Source organism: Asparagus officinalis, chromosome 5, assembly GCF_001876935.1.
Source record: "Asparagus officinalis chromosome 5, Aspof.V1, whole genome shotgun sequence".
In the NCBI taxonomy this organism is placed as follows: Eukaryota; Viridiplantae; Streptophyta; class Magnoliopsida; order Asparagales; family Asparagaceae; genus Asparagus; species Asparagus officinalis.
The window spans coordinates 129,177,956-129,202,300 of record NC_033798.1 but is presented as its reverse complement, the minus strand read 5'-3'; the positions used below and the strand labels follow the sequence as shown (position 1 = coordinate 129,202,300).

The following is a 24,345-nucleotide window of genomic DNA, read 5'->3' as shown; positions in this document are numbered from 1 at the left end:
CTTGGCGAAGCCGAAGTCGGCCACAAGGGGCTCGAAGTTGGAGTCGAGGAGGACGTTGCTGGCTTTTATGTCGCGGTGGATTATATGGGGAGTCACCTCATGGTGCAAGTATCTGACATAAATGTAAACGTCAGTGGAAGAAACTTTAAGATGGTATCAGAGCAAGAAATTTTTTTACTACAAACTTTAGTAATATATTTACGTCGGTTATGCTAATGTATACCAATGTAATCAAAACGCCCCATATACAAGCGGGGAGCTCTGAATCACAAAACGGAGAGTTAACATCCCAAACTGTTCCCCTATCATTTATGTGAATCGCTCAAAACATCCTGCTCGTATACACGGGGTTCTGATAAAATTTCTACTCCATACTAAGTTGAATCAATTACTGAATTAGATTGTAGGGGAAAAGTACTTACACTAAACCAGCAGCAGATCCCATAATGATGTGCATCCTCTTTTTCCAATCAAGTCTATTCTCGCTTGCAAATTGGCCATGGAGATGAGACAACAAGCTGAGATTAGGCATGTAATCATATACAATGAGCCTTTGGTCTGCTCCTGCACAATAGCCTCTAAGGCCCAATAAGTTTTGGTGCCGGACCCGGCCCAAAACTTCCACCTCTACTGCGAACTCCATCTCTGCTTTTGAGTTCATAGCCTTCAACTTCTTCACTGCTATCTGTATACCATCACCAAAATAATTAACATTATAATTTTTTTTAAAACGTAATGCGAAGCAATTAAAAGTGTGTTTTGAGAAGGATAAGATTGTACACAATTCATTGCTCCTGGTGAATTGAAAAATAAATGAGTTGAGAAGTGATAAATGCTACTGAAATTATGTATATATAGGAGACATTATTTGCAAGTCGCCCATTTTTCTTTGCATCATTCGAAAGTAATAGGAATTTGACTTTGAAAGTAGGTCAAGTACATGGAATAGCAAATACTTGTGCAATAATATGTAAACCCAAAACCCTAATGTACGTAAGAAGAGATTGGTTATTTCATGAAGAATAATGGGTAGGAATAGTATCATGCAAATATTTCTCGACATTAATTTCTAAATTATATATGACAAAGAAATATATGTACTTGTCTCGCATCCTTGTTAATATTTGGCAAAAAAATATTTTTTGATAATCTCTACAAACCAATAGAATAAAAATTTTGAAATTGACAAAAAATTATCATTCGAGAATGAATGTCCATCCTGATTATTCGTTTTTACTCAATTTATCTCATTTTGAAACCGAAACTCATTCTTTAAGGAGAGAAAGCTCCTTCTTTTAATTTGCATTCCTCCAACTTACAATCAAACCTTTTTGTACCTTTTTTTAAGGAGAGGAAGCATTCCATACCCATTTTTCTCAATATATATATATATATATATATATATATATTATATATATATATATAGAAATATGGAGAAACTTGGTACCAGTTTTCCATTGAACTTGGTAGTGAGGTGGCCAAATCCTCACCCTACATCACGCCTTGAAGATAGAGCCTCACCTACTTTTAAAAATATGCTCCATTTTCGAGGCGTGATGTAGGAGGGTGATTTGGCACCTCACTACCAATTCAATGAAAGAACTTGATACCAAGTTTCTCCATATTTCTCATACACACACCACACACACACACACAACACACACACACACACACACACACACACATGAGAATATAATAGGTATCCTTGTCATAGGAGGGATTTTTATCTCTTGACGCCTATTGACACAATCCCACTATCCACATAAAGTAGGAGAGAATGTGTGAGTTTGATAGGGATTTGTGTCTACTTTATAAGAATGGTGAGGATTGTGTCACATAGGCGACAAGGAGGGAAATCTCCTCTTATGACAAGGATACCCATTAATCTTATATATATATATATATAATATATATATATATATATAGATATATATATATATATATATATATATATATATATATATATATATATAATATATAAGAAATATGGGTATGGCTTGGTACCAAGCACAAAAAGTTATGCCTGGTAGTGAATGTCACATCTCCCTCCACTCATTCAAATGTGGGACCACATCTAATGGGTAATGATGGATGAGGATGTAAACACATCACTACCAAGTATAAAAATTGTGCTTGGTACCAAACATACCCATATTTTCTCTCTCTCTCTCTCTCTCTCTCTCTCATATATATATATATTATTATTATAAATATATATATATATATATATATATATATATATATATATATAGAGAGAGAGAGAGAGTCACGTGCGATATACCACAAGAATATGTTAAGCAAAAGAAATTTCTATCAAGAAATCTCCATCATTCACATATTTATCCTGGCATGAAAAAAAAATAAAAAGAATTTTTTTTTCTAAGAAAAAGCAGACGAAATGAAACCTGAAGTCCATCCGTTGTCTTCCCCCAATAAACACTCCCAAATCCACCCTCACCAAGCTTATTATCCTCACTAAATCCATTAGTAGCCGTATGCAACTCTTTGTAAGTAAACATTCTCCACGTATTAGCCCCTTCCCTCCCTCCTCCTCCGACTCCACCATATCTACGAACAAGAAAAACAATCAAAAACTTAATTAACTACCGTTCGGAAAAAAAAAATAAAACAGTTTATTAATTAATGACAATACTTAGGCTTTTAATAATTGATGATTGATCTTACCCCTGATCGACTTTCTCTGATCCACAACACGAGCTTAGTGACGATCCCATGGCGATTAATGGAGCGATTAGATGGTGGGAACTTATTAAGGTTTGCAAGAAGCTAAGCTAGATTTATGTGTCTTGTGTTTTGGCCATTAAGTTTAATTAATAAATGGGAGATTAAGTAGAGAGAAAATGGAATTTGTCATTTTGAAAGGGTTAGAGAGTAATTTGGTCAATTAACATAATGCAGCCGTCCACGGCCGGCTTAATTTGAACTAAACTTCTTTTTTTTTTCTTTTTTCTTTTTTTTTTTTGAGCAAGTTGAAGGTGTGACAAATAAATAAGAAATTGTTGAACTCCAACTACAAAAACTATTGGTCGCCGGCGTCCTGTTACGTGTCCAGTACATGAATATAATGTGGTCATATGATATCGGACGTGTAATTTTTTGCCACGTGGATTGGGATGCAAGCATGTGGCTTAAGTTGAACTAAACATGCTTCAAAATAATTTTGCAAGTCAGACTATTATTTGAACAAAATCCTTGGTTAATTTTAGGAGACCCTCATTAACTACAGAGGATGTCCTAGAAAACTCTTATCAACTATTTTAATTTGAGCAAACCCCTCCAAATTTGTGGGTGTTGTAGATAACCTCCACTCAACTTTTTTAAAATTTGATAAACCCTCCTTAAACTTTTCTCACTTAACCCCCTAACTAACATTGTCAAGTTGAACGTGTGACATGATAAACACGTGACTTAAAACGACTAAGATACTTCTCAACCATAAAAAAATTAGCTTATATTTTCTCAAGATGAGAGAAAAGAGGAGAGAGAAGAGAAGAGAAATGAAAGGAAAAAAACACCATAAATGAATTCATGGTCCAATCTGACTGGTTGAGAAGTTTACTTTAAATGAAATGGAGTTTTCCAAAATGATAGTTAGATCATTTCATATTTTGAAATAACAATGTCAGGGAGAATTCTAAGAAAGTGTGAAGATTGTCCTCTACTTGCCCCGTGGACGTAGGCAATTTGCCGAACCACGTTAAAATTTGTGTTCTTGCCGTGATTTATATAGCTTGTAGGTTCTCTCGACAAATCAGTCCTAGAACTGATGAGAGGAAGAGCTGATATCTCACTTTGTTGAGTTATTTTGCTTTCGGTTCTTGTTTCCTTTGTGAAACAGGGTTTCCGTTGTGATCTAATCTCTTGTTGTGCACATTGCGTACCGGAGGTGCTGCCGAAATTTCCGCTACGCACAACAAGAATTTCTCTTCATATGAACTTCTTAAATCTCTTACTTTTTCTGTTATGCCTTTACAGACATGAATTTTCAGTAAGTTGTTCAAAAATATATAAAACGAAATTTAAAAAAAAATCAACTAAGTGCTTGTGTTTATAAAATATTGGTCGAGCATCCAAATGCAAGAGGACATGAGCCGTAGCACTGTACGCTTAGAAGATGATTAAATGTTTTGGATTTTGCATTTGTTTCTGTTGACTCGCCCCATTTTGGGCTAAATGTTTTGGACTTGAGAGCAACCGCTGGGGGTTTCCTAATCTGGACTAGGTCCGTGTTTTCATCTTTTCCTTCCTTTCTTTATTTAGAAAGTACTATTAATCAAATTTTACGCATATATACTTTGAAGTTCAAAATTCATGTTGACAATACATATCTATGATCTATTAGACATGAGTTACAAAAATAACATAAAAAAAAAAGATTTTAATATGATCCCAACGAGCACCTTGTCCAGAAAAAGGAATTTTTAATCCACTTGATCATCAATGTCACACAAAGAAAAAAAATAAAAAAAGGGTTTACGATTTTGTGTGCACTTGTTTCCATTTGATTTTCGAGGAAGTAGGGAAATTTTAAAGTTTACCGCAACGCGAATGCGTGACTCAGAATCATTGAAGAACGCCATCGAACTTCAAAGCCTGGCCCAAGTTCGTGCGCCTTTGACGTAAAGCCCATGATTTCAAAAAGGCCTAGAGACTTTTTTTATGTCTTAATTTTTGAGAAAAAAGCCCAAAAAAGAGTTATCGCACGTATCAACCAGTAACCTTGAACTCTTTTACCAGTAGGACTATTTTGCAAAATTAATTACTACGTCAAATTTATCATTAATACTGCACATAATGGTAAGCTAGTAGGACTCTAATTAAAACTCGAAGTTTATCCTTTAGCTGGCAGCCATGATTAAGCTTGGATTTTCTCGATAGCTTGCGGGCATTTCTTTCTTTTCTAGCTGTTGCTTTCTTTTGTGGGGGGTGCTTTTGAAAACCTACTCGAAATTGGTGGCTTCTAAATTCTGGCTACCTTTTCTTCGTATGCCACGCGTTCCAAATTAATACAAACCTACTCCTATTTGTGGGATGAGGACGTTGGGCCCCATTTCTGAAGAGGAAGAAGAAGAAAAGGAAAAAAAAAAAAGAAGTGACTTCATTCGCCGTCACAACTCTAATCATTTCTAATCTCTTATATAAAACTTCGGTTACAGTGACTAACACGACGTTAAAATATAGCTAATCTAGCTTCCAACCAAACATTTCATATCATTTGAAGGATATTGATCTCTAAATTAAATAAAGAGTCAACATGAGTATGTCATTTCTCTATCTTGATCTTCTACTAGTTGACTATATATATTCTTTTCGAACAGTATACATAATTAGATCAAAGTTCTTAATATGCTAGCGTTAAGGTACTATGTTGTTTTCCTACAATCCCACCCACCTACGAAAACCCAAAAAAAAAAATGAATGTTATAGTGATAGTTGAAGAAGATTTTGAACAAACATTATTTACCTAAAATTTCTATTCCTGCTAATTTGTTTATTCCTTTTTTTCCCCCCTCGCCTCTTATTTTTATTAGTTCCTATAATCCTCTAGCACCTCAATGAATATTATTAAAAGTAATTATTGGGAATCTATTTACGAGAAGAGAGAGAGAGAGAATTTAAAGGATAAATAATATGATTGGATATAGTTTGTTTAGGCGGTAAATCAAAACGAGTTTAATAGTTTAGAAGGTAAGATGAGACCGAAAATAGTTTAAAGGGTATGAAGGGATAGAGCTTTAATAGTAACTAGTGTGCTCCCCGTGCGAAGCACAAAATTCCTTTTTTTTATCGTTATAGTAATCCCGTTTTTTAATTGCTACAGCATATTTTTAAAATGCTACAGCAGTGTTTTTTTTATACTACAGTAATTTTTTTTAAAAATGCTACTGTATCCCACCTCTATTGCAGTATTTTTTTAAATAATTAATGCTACAGTTTCCCGCTTATGTTACAGTAACTTTTATTTGAAAATGCTACAATAATAATGGTATAGTAAATTACCGTATCATGAATAGTAATTCTTGGATCCTCCTATTATTATAGAGGAATAGATAATAATAAGGGGGCAAAAAGTTCCTAAGGACTATTTCCTGTTTATGTAAGAGCTAGACCTAGCCAGCCTTCTAAATGCGGCATAAATCGTCGGTCGTCGCCGTTGAAGTCAGCCAACATCTCACTCGGATCTGCAACTGATCGCTTCCCTCCGTCATCACTTACAATTAATAATATATAGTTTCCGGCGCAAACGCCATCACTACCATCAATCTCCACCCTGCCTCTTTTTGAGATGACGCCGGCGACGAAGCCCGCGTACTCACTTACAACCGCCCGATATCGATATCGATCGATCTCCTCGTCGCTATAAATTAATTCCCGTTGCATCGTCACGCCGCGTGATGTGACGCTGGGGCCGAGCGTGCTCGCAAGATGCTGGACACCAAATTTAAAATGGGACGACCCCCCACCCGTTCTCATTTAAGATGCCGTGGTCCTTGGGTTTTAATTTGGTTGCTTGTCATGGGGTTCAGGGGCTCTATTTGCTTAACACATTTGTAGCCTAGATGAGCCTACGATTAGGACAACTTGAGTCTTTTAAGTTAATGGATCCATCGTGGCACGTACAGGCTAGCTAGGTCAGGTGGCATATCTGTATCAATAGTACATGAACCGTTCACGTTACTGAACGGGGGTGGATGCGAACAGGATGTTCTGAACCGTATGTGAGGAGAGGGATGTTAGTTTTGTATGGTTCAGAACAACACCTCACTTACGCTATCAACTTTTAACGCTTGTTAACTGTATGTGAAGCGTCTTTATCAATATGGGCTGCATCCGTAATTGAGTGGAAAATGGGCTACATCTTCTAATTTGGTGTGAATTGTGTACGAGGTCTTTTGAAATTCAAACCAAAAGCTAGCTTGACGTAAAAGAAAACTTGTCTCATACGCACCCCCACTGGTCTCTATTAACATGGGGCATGTTTACACGTAGAAGTAGCAAAAAAAAAATAAAAAATCTTCTCCTTCAATTTCAAAATCCAACATTTTCTTAAAGGCGCATAAATAGCAATATGAGTAAATCTCTTATAAACTATCAACGTATACATCAAAAAGTGCCTAATTTAAGATGATCATGTTTGGTAGTACTCATGAATCTAGTTCAAGGGAATTGGGTTGGTAAATTTTTTTTTCCTTTCTTTTTTGATGGATGAGTCCTAATGTTAGTTCCTTAGATATGTTGTTGGCCAAACTTTTGATATCAATTAATATCAATCCTAAATATATTTTTGGGATCTAGAGTCTTATCAATTTCCTTAGTTTTCACGACGTCCGGACTTTATCTCTATACATTATATCAGATTTCTTGATCTATTGCTATATCCAATCAATCAATGGGTAAACAAACTTACGTATGATATTGATCCAAAGCGAAACATTATGATAATTCTCCCGACCAAGAATTATTCTAAAATAAAATGAACAAGGATTAGACAATTTAGACCCCAAATATAGAAAAAAGAATTTTTCTATATAATAAAGGGAGAACCCTCTTTCTGTCCGTCAAAGATTATTAAGATGTCTCCTCATAAAATAAAGTGAGGTAGCAAATGGCTTAACACAAGGATTGGAATCATTGGATGCTTATATAAAAGTCTCCCCTACGATAAGCTTCGACTAACTAATAGATATAACGCAAAAAATGCTTTTATTTTTTAAAAGGATAAATGAAATTTAAAAGTATAAATTAAATTTTGAAAAGGGTACATAATTAAAGAAACGGTTTTTTTATAAAGTGCCCATGGGCACTCTATAATTAAATTTTGAAAAGGGTACATAATTAAAGAAACGGTTTTTTTATAAAGTGCCCATGGGCACTCTATAAGAGAGGAGAGAGATGGAGAGAAATGAATTATGCACAAAAATAAATGCAAATCAGAGGGGACTCATGAGCTATTCATTTCTCTCTATCCCTCTCATCTCTTATAGAGTGCCCATGGGCACTCTATAGAAAAACCGTTAGGGGCTGTTTGGTTCCCTGTTTTTGAGGGAAAGACTCTTTTGAAAACCTGTCAAAAGTGTCAAAAGTGTTATTTTTTGGCAGGCTTTCAACCAAAATCGCCTCTAAAAAAAATTTAGCTGAAAGCCTGTCAAAAAATGACACTTTTGACACTTTTGACAGACTTTCAAAAGAGCCTTTCCCTCAAAAACAGGGAACCAAATAGCCCATTAAGCCCCGTTTGGCAAAGGGTTAATGAAGAGAGATTAAAGAGAAGGATTAATGTACTTAGCTCATTTGATAATCCGAAGGACTAAATTATTAACCCGTTAAATAAGTTTTATTTTAGCCCTTATGATCAGTTTTAGTGTTTGGGAATAATAATGATTTTGACTATTTTCTTTATAATTAGAAGGGTTAACTCTTAGTCCATCTAAATAGGAGTATTAGTAAACCCCTCATTTTAAGGGGTTAACTCATTTTAATTTCTCTATATTTTTTATGTTTGGCAAATTATGAAGGGTTAACTCACTCTAACCCTTATATAGATTTGTTGTGTTTGGCAGGTTAAAAAGGGGTTAAGTCTCCTTAACCCCTTACTTAACCCTTTGACAAACGGTACCTTAAAGAAAAGGTGGTTATGCGCCGAGGCTGCATGCGTTAAGGAATGCCGCCGCAAGCGTCTGCGTCGCGTCGCCGCTCCGTGACTTTACCTTCGTTTGTTTTTTCTTGGAAATTAAGTAAAGAGATTCTTTGCTCTTGTATTAATTACCCGATGACTCGCTTCAAATATCGAAAACACCCTTAATTATTTGTGCTTTTCTTGCTCGCTTATTTATTATTGTCTTTTTTTTTCCATCGTTTGAGTAAAAATGGTTGCATTCACAAGGATACGTACTGTATCCAGACTACAATAATTAGGATTAATTGACACAATTATCAACAAAAAGAGAAGGAATATTTTGTATTGCTTGGGAAAACCATAAAAATGTTACTTCGGATTTAAAAAAAGTCGAATAAAAATGTTACTCAAACTTTTTATTTTTGATGTTCTCTGGCATTAATTGAAGAGAGTCGTCATCTGCAATATAATCATCCGGAGCTGGAATTTATTATTTCAAAATATTTACTAATATGTATTCAGATCTCTATTTTTAAAATAATTATGATTAAAATGTTCAAAAATGTAAATACTCATGTGTTCATTAAGGAAAGAGGAAGTAACAATAAATTTTCTTTTAAGAAAAGATTGTATAACCAAATTAATTTATTTATGATGCATTAAAGAGGTCAAGAAAACAAAATTGAATAGAGACGTTACTTTAAGACAATTTATTACGGAACCATACCAAATGACATGGAGGTGGCTCATATATGATCCCGACCATCATAAAAACATTAAAATTTGATAATATTTAACTAGAATTTTCTTTTACACGTGTATGTTTTAGATGCCTAATTTTAAATAATTATGATGAACTACTACTACACACATATTTAGAATGTCTATTTTTTTTTGTCTTTTTTAGTTAATTTAAAAAACTTGGGAAAGGTGAAAACGGAGAAAAGGAACTCAGGGGTTAAAATGTAATTGGAAACTTGGATAGTTCTAGAGAGACCTTGAACCGGGGAGCGCCGCACTCTGTTCAATAGCTGTCTACAACAGAGCCACAGAATTCATTACGCGGTCACAAACGCCTTCGCATTCTCGACTCGCCGCATAGCCAACGCTAACGTCCACCTGTCATTCTTCCCCGTAATTTACCGCCACGTGTCCTCTGCCCTCGCCCACGGGGCGCGTGACCTCGCCAGCGCTTTCACGGGACAGTTTGCGCTAAGCCCCCTCCTACATTCTACAATTGCAGCTCGCCGCACTAGTTCGCCAATTTGATCACCCTGACCTCTCTCGAAGGTAAAAATGAAAACGAACGAAACGAAAAATGAAATCGTCGAAAGCTTCGTTTCACAATTAATTCAATGTCGAATCAAGGAGCAATTGATCTCAACCAAATCTCATGATAATTTTATGCCCTTTTTGATTTAGCGAAATTTCTCTTCACCATCATTAATGCAGATTCATTTTTTAATTCAAAACTGCAAACTGAACAACCCTTCTCACACAGAAACATTTCAGTCAAAAATTAACAATATGCAAAAAAGACCCTTGGAAAAACTACCCTTCAAATTGATCTCAAACAATTTACATTCCCGATCACGAACAAAATTTTCCAACAAGTAACTAATAATTAATGCGACCTTCCTTTTAACTGCTCCATTTTTTTTCTTGTCTCATCAAATTCTTTCATCGTTCCGGGTTCCCGTCACCGCCCTGGTCACTCACCGCACTTTCCGTCACAGTCTCCTCCTCCTTCGTGGTACCCTCACCGTCCTCGGTTCCAACCTGGAGGTCACCTGCCTTCCTCAAAATGGGCGTGGCCAAAAACGTGGGCTTCTCGTCACCGGCCATAATTACAACAAAGCCCTCGCCAAAACACGGCGGGGGTTAGGCCGGCTTCTGCTGCTTCCCGTCACCTCCCCGGTGGTCGTTAGCATCGCCTTCTTCGGCGGCGTCGAGGTAGTTGGAGAGGCGCCAGTAGGAGCAGGCGAGGATCAGGAGGGCGAAGGCGATGAGGCCGAGCATGCGGCGAGGCCCCGAAGAGGTAGGGCACGCGGCGAGCTGCCACGTGTTTGGGCGCCGTTCGACGGAGTGGCGGCGGGAGTAATTGGGCTGATGGTCGGGCGTTGAGGAGGTGACCCGCCAGTTCAGTTCTCATTTTTATAATAGAGAGAGAGAGTGGGTTCTTTTAGAGAGAGAAAATGAAGAGAGAGAGAGGGTTCTTTTAGAGAGAGAGAGAGAGAGAGAGATGGGAGGTGGGGGATGAGGAGAGAGTAGGAGGGGGTTTTATAAGCGTTGGGGGTGGTTAGATGGAGGGGTAAATTGGGAGGCTTGGTTGGTTAATTTTATGATGATGTGATTATTGATATAATTTCTTGTTTACTTTCTTGGTGTGCATGCAGGTATATGAATGAGCATATTAAGATTGTGTTTAGTGATATTGGTTCATTGTATTAATGTTAATACAACAAGTGAGGGTTGCACATAACCCCCTTTATCTATAGCCCTAGGTTTTCAAGAAAGTACCTAATGACACTAGCAGAAACTTGGCATTCGATGATGGGAACATCCTAACAGGAGAGCTCTAGTCAAGTGTACACATCCCTGACTGCAATTGCCGCCAGGGATGATCCCGTCAGTAATGTACAAGTCCCGTCAAGGATGTGAACATCCCTCACGGGATTGCTATCGTCCCTGATGGCAATGCCCGTCAGGGATGTGGTATAGGGTCCGATCATTAACAAGAGCGAGCCCTGGCCGTCTACGATGCGCATCCCTGACGGGTCAGGGATGATGAAACAAGTTTTGAGGGGAATTATCCCTTCCAAATTTTCACCTTATTTCATATTAACTTTAAGCTTAATATGATCAACAAAGCAACTTAACTTTAAGTACTCTTATGCTTTTAAATCTATGAACTATCGATAACTTAATTTAACCATGCACAATATTCATAATCTTAACCCAAAAGAGATCACACTAAGTATAGAATCCAAAATAAACTATGTTAGCCATTAATCCTAAATTTAATTAAAGTATAATTTTACTCTAAACCAACTTTAGCCATATATTAATCCTAACTAACCTCATTAAATGTTACTTAAAAGTTATTCAATAAAAATAAGCCTAATTTTAATAATATTATATGACTCGATCTAGTTATCATCTTAACTAAACTAACTTTAATCGTATTATCATTTTAATCCAATTCAAAGTAAACTGGACTTTATCCTCAATTAACACTAATTCTAATCATGATTATATTATCAAAAGTCTAAGACTCCAATTAAACTAGCTTTAGCATCTACTTGAAATGAAATCTACCCTAACCAAACTAGTTAAATAGTTATTATTCTAATAAATCCTTATGCTGTTATTGATGCATTCAATTTAGTTAGATACATAACATTGTATTGTGTTATATATTATGACTAGTGTGCACCCCGTGCAAAGTACGACCCCCTTTTTTATTTTCGCTACATTAATTCTTTTTTAAATGCCACAGTAATTTTTTTTGTAATGCTACAACAATTATTTTAAATGCTACAATGTCCTATTTTGTGCTACAGTGATATTGCTATAGTGATAGCACCACAGTAATTCACTGTAGCATGAATAGTGAATCTTTGAATTCTCCTATAAGTATAGAGGAGTAGATTATACGAATCAAAATCGCTACACCTAATTTCCTGTCAAGGACGATGATATTGGCCGTCAGGGATGATGCCATCAATAATATCTATTAATGATGGCTGCTCGTTAGGGATGCCACATCTTCGACGAGGCTTTTGCGAACGACGTATTCTTGATGGGAAGCCGTCAAGGATATACATTCCTGACGGGATTAGTAGCATCTTTGACGGGATTCCCAGTCAAGGATGCACAGAATTCTACTAGTGTGAGGACGGTCCATGATATTTAATGTGCATCAATACATGTTAATCCTTAGAGCAATACATGAATCTCAGAGTCTAATAATCCAATGATTGATATCCTTTTTTGTGCACATTTAATGTCATGGATTTGAACCATTTGGTACTTTCCCATGCGTACTAAACATACCTATAAAGTCTCAACTCATTTAGTAAAATTTAGTCCCCTCAAAATTCAAATCATAGGAAGGGGTTATTATAATTGGCATACTCCACACGCATGAATAAGAATAGGCTTTGTGGTATGCAATATTCGATCACCTTCTCATTTTTAAGTGATTCCTACCAAATGACCCTCTTCTATCAGGGTTGTGCAGGCCATCTTCCCTACAAAATTTTCGAGGAAGGGGTTGTTGCTTGCAATTTATCTATTTAAAAATGTCAATTTCAGGAGTGTTAATTAAATGTTGCTAACTAGGGGGTGTTAGTAAATTGAACGTGATGGTAAAAATATTAAATGGTCTTAATCGGAAATGCATGGAAGACTTGGTCTCGACGTTGATCCTATAATGCATTAATTTATGGATTTCTCATTTGATCTATTCCTCCTTTTCTCTAACTTATGAAATCATATTTTTTATGTGCTTTAACATTTCATATTATGTAGTGCTTACTTGACAGCATATATACTTAATCAAGCAATTTAATTCTCTACTTTATGATCCCTTGCCGTTGGTGTTGGTTTTCGTGACACCATTTTTGTGTTTTCACGTTTATTTTAGATTGTCAAGTACCCTGCGAGAGACAAAATTTAATTTTTGTTGGTTATTTGTGGTTAAATCAATTTCGTTGTATGAAAACTCGAAAATTATAACGAGGTTGGAGAGTAATATTTTGATGAAAAATTCCCCAATGACCCAAAATATAGGACCCACAGGGGGGACAGATAATGTGTTCCCCTCCTATTGCATAATAAGCTGGTCATCATTAACTCATTATGCAATAGGAGGAGGACACCTCACATGTCCATCCCGTTGGTCCCATATTTCGGGTCCCTGTAGCAAAGCTCTATTTTGATACTTCGCTACAGATTGAACATCATTTTCATGGATCAAAGTCTATCCTCATGAAAAAAATATATTTTCTCTTGTAATTAATTGTAACCTATAGACAAGAGGATTTTCCAATTACTAAACATTACCTTAAAGTTATTATGCTATCGACCATAATATATTTATGTGCCCCACATGAGTCCAGCTAAAGTTGATAACAATATTTACAAGAGTTGAGATGTAGATGGTTACGTCAGCTTTTTTCACTACAAAATATTATTTAGTGTTACTTTTCCTTTTTTACCGTGCAAAAAGGATATAAGATGAAAAGGCCCTAGATTTACTTTGATATTGTGGGGTTTTTTTTTGCCCCACAAAAAATAAAGTTAAACACTGGCCTACAGACTAAGGGCAGATAATGTGAATACATTCGAAGCATTATTAGAAACTTTGCACACCCATTTGAACCTAATTTTTCACGCCTTTTATTATACACACAAATCAAGTAATAGTGGAATCCTATTTTCAGTTTTTTTTAAATAAGAGCATACTTCAATGTGGAGTTAGATATAGAAAATCCTTCTCTTAAAGAAGATCATGAATTGATGATGCAGTTCATATCCAGCAAATTAAACATTAGCGTAACTTTGCTCTTGAGACTCACTAGCTAGTCTCTTCCTTTATGAAGGAAAATATTTGTTTGGTGCTATTAAATGTGAGCTTCTCCGAACGCTTGCGGGCCCTCTCGAACATCTACATGCATTTATCTATAAATACATATGATGTGATAGAATAATATAATAGCTCTTAAGGATTAAGGTAAGGGAAAAATGCTTCCAGCCCCCAAAAGCCAAGTGAACGTGCTTCCCACCCCCAAGACTTGGTCAATGGGTGTTTTACTTCTAAAAATAAAGATTTTATTCTCTGAGCCCCCAAAACACAAAACCCAAGACATTAAAACATGTGAAGACCATAATACCATTCTCTCTCTCTTTCTTTTTTTATTAAAATATGATGGGGATTATTTTATTATTTTTGTTTTCTCTCTCTCTTTATCATGATGTACCAAGAGGATAGTTGAAATGATTGATGAGGATTATTTTATTATTTTCGTTTTTTATTATTTTGGTTGTTTTTACGGGTTGATTGTTAAGGTTACGGGTTGATTGTTAAGGTTAAGGGTTTGTTGTTAAGGTTATGAATCATCTTTCTCTCTCTTTTTTTTTATTAAAATATGATGAGGATTATTTTATTATTTTTGTTTTCTCTCTCTCTTTATCATGATGTACCAAGAGGATAGTTGAAATGATTGATGAGGATTATTTTATTATTTTTATTTTTTATTATTTTGGTTGTTTGTATTGGGAGGTTGTTAAAGTTACGGGTTGATTGTTAAGGTTACGGGTTGGTTGTTAAGGTTAAGGGTTTGTTGTTAAGGTTGTGAATCCTCTCTCTCTCTCTCTCTTTTTTTTTTAATATTTTGTGGATTATTTTATTATTTTTGTTTTCTCTCTCTCTTTATCATGATGTACCAAGAGGATAGTTGAAATGATTAATGAGGATTATTTTATTATTTTTGTTTTTTATTATTTTGGTTGTTTGTATTGGGAGGTTGTTAAAGTTACGGGTTGATTGTTAAGGTTACGGGTTGGTTGTTAAGCTTAAGGGTTTGTTATTAAGGTTGTGAATCCCCTCTCTCTCTCTCTCTCTCTCTCTCTCTATCATGATGTTTCTTTGATGATATGAAATGATTAAAGAGGATTATTATTTTATTATTTTTGTTTTTTATTCTTTTTGTATTTTTAGAATATTCGTTGTTAAGGATAATGGTTGGTTGTAAAGGTTATGCATTGATTGTTAAGGTTACGGGTTGGTTGTTAAGGGTTTGTTGTTAAGGTTATGGATTTGTTGTGTAGGTTACGGATTTGTTGTTAAGGTTACGAGTTTAATTGTTAAGGTTACGAGTTTAATTGTTAAGGTTAATAAAAAACGAAAATAATAAAATAATCCTCATCAATTATTTCAACTATCCTCTTCGTACATCATGATAAAGAGAGAGAGAAAATAAAAATAATAAAATAATCCACATCATATTTTAATAAAAAAAGAAAGAGAGAGAGAGAGGATTCATAACCTTAACAACAAACCCTTAACCTTAACAATCAACCCGTAACCTTAACAATCAACCCGTAACTTTAACAACCTCCCAATACAAACAACCAAAATAATAAAAAACAAAAATAATAAAATAATCCTCATCAATCATTTCAACTATCCTCTTGGTACATCATGATAAAGAGAGAGAGAGAGAGAGAGAGAAATAATAAAATAATCCCCATCATATTTTAATAAAAAAAAAGAAAGAGAGAGAGAGGATTCATAACCTTAACAACAAACCTTTAATCTTAACAATCAACCCGTAACTTTAACAACCTCCCAATACAAACAACCAAAATAATAAAAAACGAAAATAATAAAATAATCATCATCAATCATTTCAACTATCCTCTTGGTACATCATGATAAAGAGAGAGAAAACAAAAATAATAAAATAATCATCATCATATTTTAATAAAAAAAGAAAGAGAAAGAAGGGTATTATGGTCTTCACATGTTTTAATGTCTTGGGTTTTGTGTTTTGGGGCTCAGAGAACAGATTCTTTATTTTTAGGGGTAAAACGCCCATTGACCAAGTCCTGAAGGTGGGAAGCATGTTCCCTTGCCTTTTAGGGGCTGGAAGCATTTTTCCCTTAAGGTAAACATAATAAATGACTCATTATCAATTTTAAATCTCATGGAAAATAAATGTAAAGCTTTGTACAAAAGCACCTAAAGAGGAAGAAGACGGCGGCGACAACCGTTCAGCTATAAATTTTAAATCAGTGTAATCAATATATAATGTAAATGTAATTATTTGTAACATATCAACACAATCGCCAATTTAAAATCTACATTGACACACTGGTCACGGTCTGCTTCTTCATTGTACAACTTTCTACGGAGTGGTTTTTATAAAATTATTTTTTTTGAATTTCAGGGTGATCACCAACTTTATACTGTGAAATTATATAGTCCGTACACGATTCTCTCCGGAGGGGCCCTTCTATCGTGACCTTTTGAAGGCATAGACAGAGGACCTCTCTCTCATAATTACATTGCTCATCAGTGTAATTTGACACAGGAAGATATTGGTGTACGAAATTAAATAAACTTGACACCCTCTTTATATCATCACATATTTTTTTTTTCAAAAGGAGAGAGAAGCACCAAGCAAGTTTATTATTGGTTCATGGCTGTTGTAGCACTGCTCAATGCCTTGTACTACAAGGGCACTCCCCTCTTCCAATCCAATTATATGCTGCTTTGCATTTATTGCAGTTTCCTTTGATAGAAGGCTATTGCTTTCGGATTCGGACCCTCTTTACTATCTAAAAAGCAGTGGATGGACCATTACATAATCATAACCATTGATTATCTAGTTGGTGATTATAATTTTTTTCTTTGAGTGCAAATTAGGAAATGGTGCAATACAGGGGGCATAGTGAGTGTTAGATTTAGATTGTATCACAACCGCATACTAAGTAATTAACGATTGAGCTTAAAAGAAGTGGTTTCAATCTCCACTACTTTTTTTGTAGTGGAGAGGATCCAAATTCATTGCTTTCTCTCTTGCTTGCTCCGATTGGTTACAAGGGCGTGGGTATTGATGACATTTGGAAAGCATGGTGTTGGAGAATCACATGAATCTTCACTGTTGTTGTTGAGCCACAAGTAGTTGCTTCATTTATTTTATGTTGTTATAGGTTTGTGTCACGCTACACCAAACGGAAATTATACATCAGCTGGGTTCAAAATTATGACTAGAATCAAAATAATTGCATCAAGGGTTTGTGTCAGAAAAGCAAGGGCTCACGGAAATCTTGTGATTTACATAAATCAAATTTATATTTTTATGCCGAGGCTCGTGGACGTAATTGTGAGTTTTGAAGTCAAAGAATGTGAATGATATGGCTAGTTTTATGTCTTCTTCTTCTTCTTTTTTCACTTTTGACTCTCATCTGTTGATGAACCAACATGCTCAATTTCTTTTTTTTTCTAATCGGGAAAAATAATCGTGTCTTGATCTTAAATCCGAAACATACGATTAACCAAAATTCTATAAGATCGGGATACATGTGATGTCGAGTGTAGTCTAATAAAATGCAGTGTTTATTATGGGGGCAAACTCTAAGTTTGTTGTTTGAATTGTCTCGTACAAATTTTATAAGCTAAAAAAAAATTTAATCACATTGTACGTTAAAATGCGTAAGCGCTTGTTTGAAACATTGAAGAATATGGTTAAAACATCTTTTAATACACATCCATTTTGGAGCTGTTTGGTTCGATAAATAAAAGGAAAAAGAAAAGTGTCAAGAAATTAATTTTATTGTATTTTTCCTATAAAATTTTATAGGAGAAGTTTATAGAACTCAAAAAATACTGCTTTTTCTCGTTTGTTGCTCTTTCGTTGTTTGTTTAAAACATTAAAATGAGTTGCTAACTTTATAGAATATAGGTTTTTTGGTTTGGTTCGATAAGAAAATTTTATGGAAAAGTGAAACTCATACAAGAATGGACGTATTTCAAAATTCTGTTCGATTTCAAATTTTATGGAAAAGTGGTACTCGTGTACTTCACTTCTATTTTAACATAAATATAAGATTTCCTTTGCAATATCGGTTCATTTGGGGAGGAAGTTGATTTCTATAAAATAGTACATTTTCCCCTGCTTTATAGAAAATATTTCTATAATTTTTTCCGGAACCAAATAAACAGAAATCTATTACTCACGATAATATCATTGCCAGATATTTCTCTTTCCCAAAGAAAAATTCCTCAAGGACCCAAAATATGGGACCAATAGGGGGGACAAGTGAGGTGTCCCCCCCTCCTATTGGATAATGAGTTGGCCATCATTAATGATGACCAACTCATTATCCAATAAGGGTAGGACACCTCACTTGTCTCCCTATTGGTCTCATATTTTGGGTCCCTGTAGCAAAGCTCTTTCCCAAAATTAAACAGCACCCATATCGACGATCGTTTGAAACAAACTTGTCCTCAATATGGCAAAGTGACAAATCCACATCAAGAACAAAGTAACCGTATTAAGAGGAGGGGAAAAAAAAAAAAAACGTCTTCGTAGGCTTAAAAAGGCAGTAACGGACCAGAGAGCCGCGGGCGGTTACCTCACCACGCAGGCGGAGTACCGGATTCAGTTGCGGTGACGTTCTCCCTGATCGTGCGTGCCCCACGCGACTCCCGCGGGGCCCACCGCTGTACGCAGGATGCTCGTACAAGAAACGCCGGGTGGGTCCCGCAGACACGTCGGATCCCATTGTACGAGCCCCCGCAACGAATCGCTTACGTAAGCAGAGCACGATAGCGAAAGGGGGAACAAACCGAGGGGGGCGGGCATCTCCGCTCGCCGAGATCAAAATAAATGCACAGGCACGCGCACGTTATCATAATTTCTCCCTCTTGAATCAATTTTAGGGTCCTCAGTGGCAACTAAATAAAGAGCATTATCATAATTTCTCCCTCTTGAATCAATTCAGGGTCCTCAGTGGCAACTAAATAAAGAGCATTATCAGAGGGAGAGGATATCGCGGCGATTCTTTTTTGGCCAGAATTTGCGAAGTAAATCATACGCTCCCCATGAAATTAACTTATTGATGACCTGTTCGCGGAATTCATCGGGAGATGTTAAAAAAAAAATAGTTGTCGCGATTTTTTTTGCAAATATGGTTACAGAATAACTTCAGAAATAAACAAATAACCCGTTACTGTTGCATTTTAAAGAGTTGGGAAGGCAACGACATAAATATCTGCGACAAGGTATTTTAACACAAAAGGTGGAACTACGAATTTCCCCACTTTTTACTGAAAAGGCAGGGGCAATGATCACTCTCTCTCCTTATTCACCAAAAATTTAGCAAGAATAAAAGGAAGAAAGATACGCTTTTAGTAGCGGCAACAGGGATAACCATTATTGTAGTAAGGAAAATGATAGGAACACACCCCCAACCACAACTCCAACCACACCCTTTCTCTTTTGCTACAGTGCACCGGACTCCACATGAGATTTTAAAATTTTAAAATATCATGTGAAGCCCGATGCACTGTAACAAAAGAGAGAGAAGATGTGATTGGAGTTGTGGTTAGGATGTGCCCCTAGCGCCACTCTTGTGGTAAAACTTTAGCCGTCTCAATTTGCATAAACAATGCCACCCACGAGCGATGCGAAATGAATAAAATAATACCAAAAGGAGGAGGACTAGACAGTCATTAAGTCGATCAGGAGAGGGGGCAGACTTTGCGAGTGGAAATGACACCAATATTATATATATTTTTTTCTAGTGAGCACTAGGATTTTTTGGAACATTCTTCCGATGGCCATGTACATGATATGATGCTCCTTTTGTCCAAGTGAAGAAAGAAAAATATCCTCGGTGACAGGAATTGAGCAAAGCACCCGTACTTTATAACATACATATGGAATTTAAAAAACCCTCAGTGCTTTGAGCATCCATCTGATTCTCAAATATATAATAATATCTTCCTTCATCATAAAAAACTATGTGAGCAATTTTATGTAGATGACAAGAATCAAACTCAGTAGCTCCTCAAAAAGGCAATGCCTTCAATTTGTTTAAGATTTTGAAAAGCCCAAAAATAACCCATGCATTCCAAAGAGTAAGATTAGGAACAATGTCGACATAAAGGGCCGCCCTCTCTTCCCTTGCGTCTTAACTTCCCCCCCTTTTGTGGGTCTCTTGGGCTTGAAAATGGAAGAAAATATTAGCCTTCAATCTTTGCCAATCTGGAGCCCCATATAAGAAGACGTTTACTAACTAACAGTAATACTCATGTCACTTCAACGCAATATGCCCATTGCTATCTTAAACCTCTTTTTTAAAGAAAAACAAAGTTATTTCTTTAATGTGGAAGAAAAAAATGTGAGCAAACAATAATGAGAAAAAGGACAAGCATTATCTAACATAAAAATGATCAAAATTGATAGTGACACACATCAGCGGAGAGCTCAGGCAAATACTTTAGCCTCATCTGGGGGGGCGAAAAGAATACTCCCCACTTTTCCTAAAGAAATAATTCTTAAAACATTGTTTGTGCATGATGATGCTGTTGGATTAAATCTAATTATGGGCATATATGTTACATTAATGTATAATGCTATCCTTAAGGTTAACCCGCATAAAATGATCAATAAATTTGAGTTAATGAATATTTAAATAAATCATGGGCTAAATGTGCGGATACCATGTTGTAATTATAATTTGATGATGAGCCAAATTATAAAAGTACAACAACTATAAATAAGGGGTTACGGTCCCTAATCTAGGGTAACATTCTCTATTCTCTTAATCCTCATCTAAAGAGATTCTAAAGGAGAGACCCTCAAGATTAGAAGATCAAACATTCTCTATTCTCTTAATCCTCATCTAAAGAGATTCTAAAGGAGAGACCCTCAAGATTAGAAGATCAAACCCTAATTCAGATCTAAAGAGATTCTAAAGGAGAGACCCTCAAGATTAGAAGATCAAACCCTAATTCAGATCCGTGCAAATTCTTCACGGATTCAGGTATTGCTTCCGCTCACTATTGTGTTTATTCTCTTTGAATTAATCATGGTTTTATGGATTAGATCTCAGTTTTAGATATAACCGATACGAGCTTATCTAATACTTTGAGAATAACATTACGAACTTTTTAGCAAAACAAATAGGCCAAGAGCTCACCGAGACAAGATTGGCTAATACGTCCATCAAACAAGCAAATCTGCTGGAATCGAGTCATAACATGCCTTTACATGCCAAGGGATTGAGAAGAAAAGTGCTGGGCTCAAAGGAATGTTATGGCTGACCTGGCTGTTTAGGGTATATAATCATTTGGCACGCTGGAACAACTTAGCTTCTGTTGCCCTTGGCAAATGTTTCCAATCCTACACCCTAGACAATATAAAGAGAACCAGGTTTCAAAGGGGGAAAAAGGCAAAACAAATAAAAAGTCGTTAACCTTCGTTTGATGTGCATGATCTGGTCTGAAGCTCAAGCTTGAACCATAGCAGAACATTCCTATGAATCACCAAAAAGGGAATTGTCTTCGCTGTTCATTGAAAGTGCACAATAAGTGAGCTCAAATGACTACTTTGGATTAGCCAACTAAATCCTGCATAGAACTATTCCGACCTGTCGCTATGAAATTTCTACTTCTCACTGGACGCAGAGCACCGAATTTCCAAATCTTGCAAACGGTAGGCGATCAGTCTGCAATAGCCAGATAGCCAATACTGAAAGCCTAACAAACAGAAAGATGCTTTACCTCCTATAAACAAATACCATCACATAATTAATAACATTCATCATGATGTTAAAATAAGATATGCTACTTACTTTTAACGGTGATGCCGTTGCATATCAGAATAGATATTGTTCATTTCACAGAAGAGACATTTTGTACCTACTGACCCGTACTAAAGTAAATCACTTGTGACTACTCTACACCAATAGGATTTGAAGCATATACAAATCACTCAAAAGGTACTTTAGAGATCGTAGTGAAGATTTATTTAATTTATGGTGAAATTAACAACCAATGTCGTGATGGTAGCATAATCTCAGCATCATGGTGGCGGCCATATTTGCTTTCGAGTTTGGATGCACGCCCCAGCAAAGCTCGTAGAGGCACTAACTTGCAGATTCATTTACTCCTGTTGCATTTAATGGGACAGGTTCAGATGAGATGCTATACGGTCCATGCAATAATGGTGCATCAAAGGGACCACCGGACACATTCTCAAGGTTTGGATAGAAAATTTTAATTAATCATTTACAGTTCAAAAATTGAGAAGTAACAAGAAAGAATTAGCATCCAAGACTACTATCAACTAATGTAGTTGAAGTTCATTTACATGTTTGGGACCCTGATTAATCTAAAGTCTAAACTTTAACCTAATAGAATTGGATAAGCAAGATAATAACTAATACACAAGAAATCCAATAAGTAAATTCAATGATGTGGAGCTCCTAGCCATAGAAAATTGACATTAGAGAAATTTCGAATAAGACATCACAAAAGGAAGGCAAGGGAAAGAAATGGAAACCATGGCCCTCAGTGGGGGACTCTATCAAAAGCTTAAGAAGCTTTAATCATGTGCTATGTAGTTTGTTTAGCTATCATTACCACTCTACAACTTGGTAATTGTTTACATTTTCGGTGTGCTATCTGCTGCTGCTCCACTGTTGGCGGCAGCTTCAGCCTTCAGATACAAATTGAGCAGTGGGTAGAGAAAAGGTATTAAAGGCAAATCCATATCTAGATAAAGCAATCAATCCAAGATGTTGCCTCCTTTCTCTATTATATCCTGATACACGAGTACTATTTGGTAATTGAAGTGGAGCTGGAATCAGGGTATAATGCCTCCTAGACTGTTGAAAAAAAAAAAATTCTTAAACTATCAGTCCTCAAGCATTTTCTATTCACGACTTATCCAAGCAGGGAGAGTGAAATCATCCTAGATCAACAATTTATTAATGCGGTCATGTAAGTTTTGAACATTTCATGTTTACAAATAAAGAATTAAACATATCTTTCAAGATGCCACTCGGGTTAAGGCACAAACTACCTCGTGTTTACTAGAGATTAACAGGACCTAATGTTCATGCAAGAACCACGAAAGTACGAAACTGTTACTTGCATAGAGATCCATATAAAACAAATTTAGCTTTATGAGTTAGACCATGTTTGGGAACCTTGGGTTTATAATCCACAAATATAATATAATCAAGGTGGACAATAATCTAGAGAATCTAGTGGACTATAATCCATTTTCAATAGTAAAGTGTTTTGGCAAATGGGTGGATTATAATCCATCGTTGTCGTCAAAATTACTAAAAAGAACATAGGGTAGGTGGTGAGTCAATAAGGAAATTACACGAAAATACCCTAAGGTTTGCCCAAATTACACCAAAATACAAGGTTATGAAATGTACCATGTTGATACCAACTGTTAGAATATGCTAGGAATATTCCCTTTTGACTGCCATCTGTTGGTGTGGGGCTCTCCTCTACCCCTAAAGTTTATCAAATTTACAGGTTCTACCATCTTCCTATATGAACCTTATTTTCTTGGGTGAGTTGAACTGAAACTCATGTCTACTATTGTTTTCTCCCCAATCTCATTGTAGCCAACCATGAAGGCAAGCTCTAGAAGTTTAAGCTCTGCATCAAGTTTTTCATTCTTGTGCTCAGTAAATATATCCATGTTTTTCACACCATGGTTAATTAGAAGGTCAACAGGAGGAGGGGTTATCCCAAGGAAAATTAGCCTTAATCCTCTGTCAACTATGGTAAACGGGTGTTTAACAAACACCAAAATCATGTTTACAATATTCAATTTTACTTATAAAACCATGGTGCAAAATAAAGCCCATTTTTCAACACCAAAATCAAAACTAACGACCAATATTTTCGAAAACAAGCAATAAATTTGATTCACAAGAAATTACGCAAATGCTCCTTTTTCTTGCACAAAATAGAGCAGAAAAATAACCTAAATTAGGTCAGCTCCTAATCCAGATCTATGCAAACTTGTAAAAAACCACCTCCTTCAACTTCCTAACCGACAATGCACATACAAATTCTAAAGTTAAACAAAATTGAAATTTACACTTGGCCGCAATCATTTTGGTGGAAGTTGGCAAAATTGTAATTGAAGGAGATTTTTCAA

The 24,345-nt window shown here is 35.9% G+C and overlaps 1 long non-coding RNA gene and 1 pseudogene across 16 annotated transcripts in view; both read right to left on the bottom strand.

Annotated features, from left to right (window-relative positions):
* Positions 1 to 2,735, bottom strand: part of LOC109842612 — a 3,294-nt pseudogene extending 559 nt beyond the window's left edge.
* LOC109841316 overlaps positions 18,864 to 24,345 on the bottom strand; it is a 33,318-nt gene continuing 27,836 nt past the window's right edge. Inside the window, exons 8-12 of one of the 16 annotated variants that reach the window (XR_002247224.1) lie at positions 22,010 to 22,326; positions 21,806 to 21,941; positions 21,633 to 21,722; positions 21,356 to 21,565; positions 19,932 to 20,376 (exon numbers count right to left, since the gene is read on the bottom strand). This is a non-coding gene — a long non-coding RNA (uncharacterized LOC109841316). Of the gene's footprint in view, positions 19,276 to 19,929; positions 20,419 to 20,453; positions 20,506 to 21,355; positions 21,566 to 21,632; positions 21,723 to 21,805; positions 21,942 to 22,009; positions 22,327 to 24,345 lie in introns of those variants that run through there. The other 15 variants (XR_002247228.1, XR_002247233.1, XR_002247227.1 and 12 more) reach the window with 15 other exon arrangements.